The sequence below is a fragment of the Oncorhynchus nerka genome, linkage group LG3 (genome assembly GCF_034236695.1).
Source record: "Oncorhynchus nerka isolate Pitt River linkage group LG3, Oner_Uvic_2.0, whole genome shotgun sequence".
Taxonomy (NCBI): domain Eukaryota; kingdom Metazoa; phylum Chordata; class Actinopteri; order Salmoniformes; family Salmonidae; genus Oncorhynchus; species Oncorhynchus nerka.
In genome coordinates, this window is record NC_088398.1 from 31,242,315 (window position 1) to 31,247,841 (window position 5,527).

A 5,527-nucleotide genomic window follows, 5' to 3' on the forward strand; every position below is an offset into this window, starting at 1 on the left:
GTTAACAAAAGCAATGAGAGCTCACATGCCGTCTGGTGGTCATAGAACTAACTGCCACAAGATGGGGCCACCTTCTGCCTCCCACAACAGTAGGCCTCCCAGCCTCTGTGTGTATCAAAATGTAAAATGATGAGTTTGAACAATAACAAAACACGAGAATCCCCTTCAACATTTTTAACAATCAAATTACATTTGGGCCCCTAAAGTAAAGGCTGTTTTGAAAATATATTAGGTAATATAATTGAATGACTAATGATAGAACTTAAAGGGGAACTGCACCCGCTGATTTGGACCCCCCTCAATCACAACAAACAAACCTCCTGCAGGTGGAGTTCAATAACAACAGGCTGGTATGGTGAGAAACGCCGGAGGAATATTTTAATAGGTTAGTAGCCTACAGAGTAATATGAGAAGAATGCAATTGCTGAATTTACAGGTCTTATACTCAGCTGCCCCCCCCCCCACCCCATGTGGTTTGGTAAGACGAATGCCCCTCTTCCCACAGGTGTGATTACTACCTCTGCGGGTTTAGAACTTGAGGTAGTTACCTCATATACGTACTTGGGAGTATGGCTAGATGGTACACTGTCCTTCTCTCAGCACATATCAAAGCTGCAGGCTAAAGTTAAATCTAGATTTGGTTTCTTCTATCGTAATCGTTCCTCTTTCACCCCAGCTGCCAAACTAACCCTGATTCAGATGACCATCTTACCCATGCTAGATTACGGGAATGTAATTTATAGATTGGCAGGTAAGGATGCTCTCGAGCGGCTAGATGTTCTTTACCATTCGGCCATCAGATTTGCCACCAATGCTCCATATAGGACACATCACTGCACTCTATACTCTTCTGTAAACTGGTCATCTCTGTATACCCGTCGCAAGACCCACTGGTTGATGCTTATTTATAAAACCCTTAGACCTCACTCCCCCGCCCCATCTGAGATATCTAATGCAGCCCTCATCCTCCACATACAACACCCGTTCTACCAAGGTCCCCAAAGCGCACACATCCATGAGTTACTCGTCTTTTCAGTTTGCTGCAGCTAGCGACTGGAACGAGCTGCAACAAACACTCAAACTGGACAGTTATCTCAATCTCTTCATTCAAAGACTCAATCATGGACACTCTTACTGGCAGTTGTGGCTGCTTTGCGTGATGTATTGTTGTCTCTACCTTCTTGCCCTTTGTGCTGTTGTCTGTGCCCAATAATGTTTGTACCTTGTTTTGTGCTGCTACCATGTTGTGCTGCTGAAATGCTGTGTTGATACCATTTTGTTGTCATGTTGTGTTGCTACCATGCTTTGTTGTCATGTGTTGCTGCCATGCTATGTTGTTGTCTTAGGTCTCGCTTTATGTAGTGTTGTCTCTCTTGTCGTGATGCGTGTTGAATTAAAAAAAATAAAAAAAATAATTCCAGCCTCCTTCCCCGCAGGAGGCATTTTAGTAGGCCGTCATTGTAAATAAGAATCCCAAGTTAAATAAAGGTAAATAAAAATAATGTGTGTAGATATTCTAAACTAAGTGTTTTGATAACATTCAAATGTAGTAACAGGTCCATGTAGAATAAACAACCCTTTACATAAAACCATAGAATCAGTGTTCTGCTGATATAACAATGTGCACCTTTCATCATTCATTGTCATTCCCTGCCGATACAGATACTGTGCCTATCAACATTTTGTCTGGTGATAATTGGGCTACCTTGGTAAACATGTCAGAGTGGTCATACCTTCCTATATGGTGTCCTGTATACACCAGGAGTTACCTGATCCTGGTGCAGAATACACTGGGTTTCTCCCTCCCCATATTGACTGATACCATTCAATTCAATAATTTAAAAAAAGACAAGTAAAAGTTGTCTAGTAAAATGTTCATGCCAAGTACCAGGTCTCTCTCCATTTAGAGACATCAGTATGAAGCCCGTATGTCAGCCTGGACTTCACATCACCTTGCAAGTCTCCTAGTGCTGGGTCAATAGATGCATCTGTGAACAAATACACAGTCACTGTTTGATTACCAATGCCAGTTAGGATATGTTGTTAAAGTTTGAACAGGTCAGACTAAACCTACCTACCTCTCCATTGACGACCGTTAGTAAGCAGAGGCAAGAAGTGAGGCTGGAGGTAAGTTCTTTGCCAGCACCCCATTGATGGGCATGGCAGCATAGATGAGCTCCTGGCCCCTCAAAGATACTGGTCAGTCACACAAACAGAGCACTGATTACATTATTAATGGTGGTTATAATTAGCATGGTGAAATCAACCTGATCGTTGCATTCACCTTTCTATTTCACTTCAGATGTCATGATATGCAAAGTGAAATATTATGACAAACTCAGTGATCAGCCTGGTGGAACCTCGGTCAAGATAATTCTAGGTTGTCACTAGTTACAGCCACAAAGTCATATAGGCCGCCTATTTCTACAATTGCTCTTCTTAAAATGTGATTTTAAACCTAACCTTAACCACACAGATAACCTTATGCCTAACCTCAGTGGTGTAGCCAGAAATTCATTAGTGAGTGTGTGGACAAAAATTACCTCCGATTGGGAAATGTAATTTTGAACAGTATTCCAACTCGAAATTCCAAGTTGCAAACTCAGGCATTTTTCTAAGTGCTCTGACTTTCCGATCTGAAGATCACTGACGTCATGATTTGACCTAGTTTTTCCCCCTCCTAGTTCCCTTGAAAGCACCAATAGTTCACTGTATTAGTCAGACTCAGACATGAGTTAGCTACATCCATTATTAAGTTTTGCCCTAAACAAAATGGAATACACCTGTATGAGCTACAAAATAACTTGCAAATACGACTTGTAGGCTAACATTAGCTAGTTAGTTAACTAACATTAGCTAGCCTGTAGCCAGCCTGCCTTGCTAGCATTATCAAATGATAACGTTACATAACCAGCAGTATCTAGATAATACACAATACAGTTGTATGAGCTACGACCTAACTACGTTCAAATGAGGTATCTAGCTAGCTAGTTACATTAGCTAGCCTGGCTCGCTAGATCAAAAGATAGCTAGCTACCTACAGTGTCTTCAGAAAGTTTTCACACTCCTTTACTTCTTCCACATTTTGCTGTTACATCCCAAATTTGTAATTTATTGAATTTAGATTTTTTGGGGGTCACTGGCCTACACACAATACCCCACAATGTCAACGTTGAATTATGTTTTTTGGAAAATGCTTACAAATTAATAAAAAAATGAAAAGCTGAAATGTCTTGAGTCAATAAGTACTCAACACCTTTGTTATGGCAAGCCTAAATAAATTCAGGATTACAAATGTGCTTAACAAATCACATAATAAATTGCATAGACTCACTCTGTGTGCAATAATAGTGCTTAACATGATTTGTTTAATGACTACCTCATCTCTGTTTCCCACACACACACACAATTATCTGTAAGGTCCCTCAGTCGAGCAGTGAATTTCAAACACAGATTTAACCACAAAACACCAGGAAGGTTTTCCAATGCCTCACAAAGAAGGGCACCTATTGGTAGATGGTACAAAATGTAAAAGCAGACATTGAATATCCCTTTGAACATGGTGAAGATATTAATTACACTTTGGATGGTGTAACAATACTTCTTTTTTATTTAACCTTTATTGTAACTAGGCAAGTCAGTTAAGAACAAATTGTTATTTACAATGATGGCCTACCCCGGCTAGACCGCTGTGCCACTCTGGAGCCCAACAATGTCAACAACATTGTAGTTACTCCACAATACTAACCTAATTGACAGAGATGCAGTCTCAATCACCAGCATCATCCGGGTTAGGGTTTGGCTGGGGTAAACCTTCATTGTAAAATAACAATTTGTTCTTAACTGACTTGCCTAGTTAAATAAAAGGTTAAGGAGAACCATGGAGATGCACCGCTCCAGCGCCATCCATTTTCAGGGCTAGTTGATTCAGCAGGTGAGTTGTTACACACTCCTTAGCGGATTCCGACTTCCATGGCCACCGTCCTGCTGTCCAAATCTGTGTAAAGCTGTTCTAATTCTAGTTGTAAAGACTTGAATACAGACTCCTCTTCTTCAGATAGTTAATATTTCTTTAGAAAACTGTCAAGCTTGCTCATCAGCTCCTTTTCTCTAAGGCTCTTTAATTGCATCAGCTCTTTGGCGAGTTTAATGGCCACTTTATATTTGAAAAATTCCCATCTACTTCCATGACCCAAGTCTTTTCTAGCAAAAATATATTTAGCTAATGATTTGATGTTTTCAATGAGATTAGTATCTTTAAGAAGTGTGTTGTTTAATTTCCAATAACCTCGAGTACCTTTTGATTTTTTAGTAGCTTGTAAATTCAGGGAAATCAAGTGATGATCAGAAAAGGGAGCCAACTGATGATCTACATCTATAAATTGTAACAAAAAGAGGGACATTATGAATAAATCTATTCTAGATTTACGTGACATAGTTGTTGGTACAGGTATAACCCTTTGCATTTGGATTGAAATAACGCCAGGCATCCTCAACACAGAGATCCTTGCATAATGTAACGATAATGTTACTATTTTGAGGGCTTTGACTCGTTCTAGGAGGAAAACGATCAGCAGATGCATCAGGTGTTTCATTAAAATCCCCTGAAATAATTAGAAAAGCCTCTGAGTATTTGTTGCTTAAATCCTGTACTTTCCTGGTAAATTGGGTAAAAAGGGTCTTATTAGGAGTATGTGAGTTATACATTACAGATGATGAGTTTAACAGTTACTATGACCCATATCCCGTCTTGTGAAGATGTGGATTCTAGAACGTCACCTTTAAACTTGTGAATAAGTGTCAAAACACCAGCAGAATGATTTGATCCATGACTGAAATAGGCCATATCTCCCCATTGTGCTTTCCAAAGTTTTAAAATCACTTTCCTTCCTGAATGACACAATCTGCGCTACTGCGTTTACAATATAAACATAAAGCTTTCCTTTTTGTAGGATATCTCAAACCCCTAGCATTCAGGCTAACGATATTGAGTGAACTGAAAACGAACTCCGGCATTAAAAAAAAGAAAGAACACAAATTAGATAACACAAGTAGTAATGTGACCAATAAAACAAACAGTGAACCTTGAGACGATTACTCCGACGGAAAACTACGCTCGGCTGAGGTAGCGGTGGTGGTTAACAGAATAACAAATCTATTTACTTCCTTTTGTTGTTGTTGGCAAGTGTTCATCGGTTGTAGTTCGAACGGTACATTTACTCGTGGCAGTACATTAACTGTACTCATTGTATTACTCACAGTTCCAATTTGGTTCATGTCAACAGAGTTACCCAGTAATCATTCTTCCTTCGATAAACGCGTGTGGGCCCTTAAACCCAGCCTTCTTTCCTTCTTTGTCGTGCCTTCTCCAAGCAAGTACCCATTTCTACCGCAAACACAACAGTGACGATGAAGAGGTAGTGACGTTGCTCAAGTCCTGCTCATGAGTGTTTACTGTGCAGTGCGCAGCAAATTGTACACCATTTGGCTGATCTGCATGCAACGTCAACTCTTTTCACTTTGTAAT

The 5,527-nt window shown here is 39.9% G+C and overlaps 1 long non-coding RNA gene across 1 annotated transcript; it reads right to left on the reverse strand.

Annotated features, from left to right (window-relative positions):
- Positions 1-450: 450 nt before the first annotated feature.
- LOC115106847 (uncharacterized) lies at positions 451-5,348 on the reverse strand. The gene is made up of 3 exons (XR_003860112.2): positions 5,260-5,348; positions 2,079-2,196; positions 451-1,988 (listed from the first exon to the last, which is right to left on the reverse strand). It is a non-coding gene; the product is annotated as an uncharacterized LOC115106847 (long non-coding RNA).
- Positions 5,349-5,527: the final 179 nt, after the last annotated feature.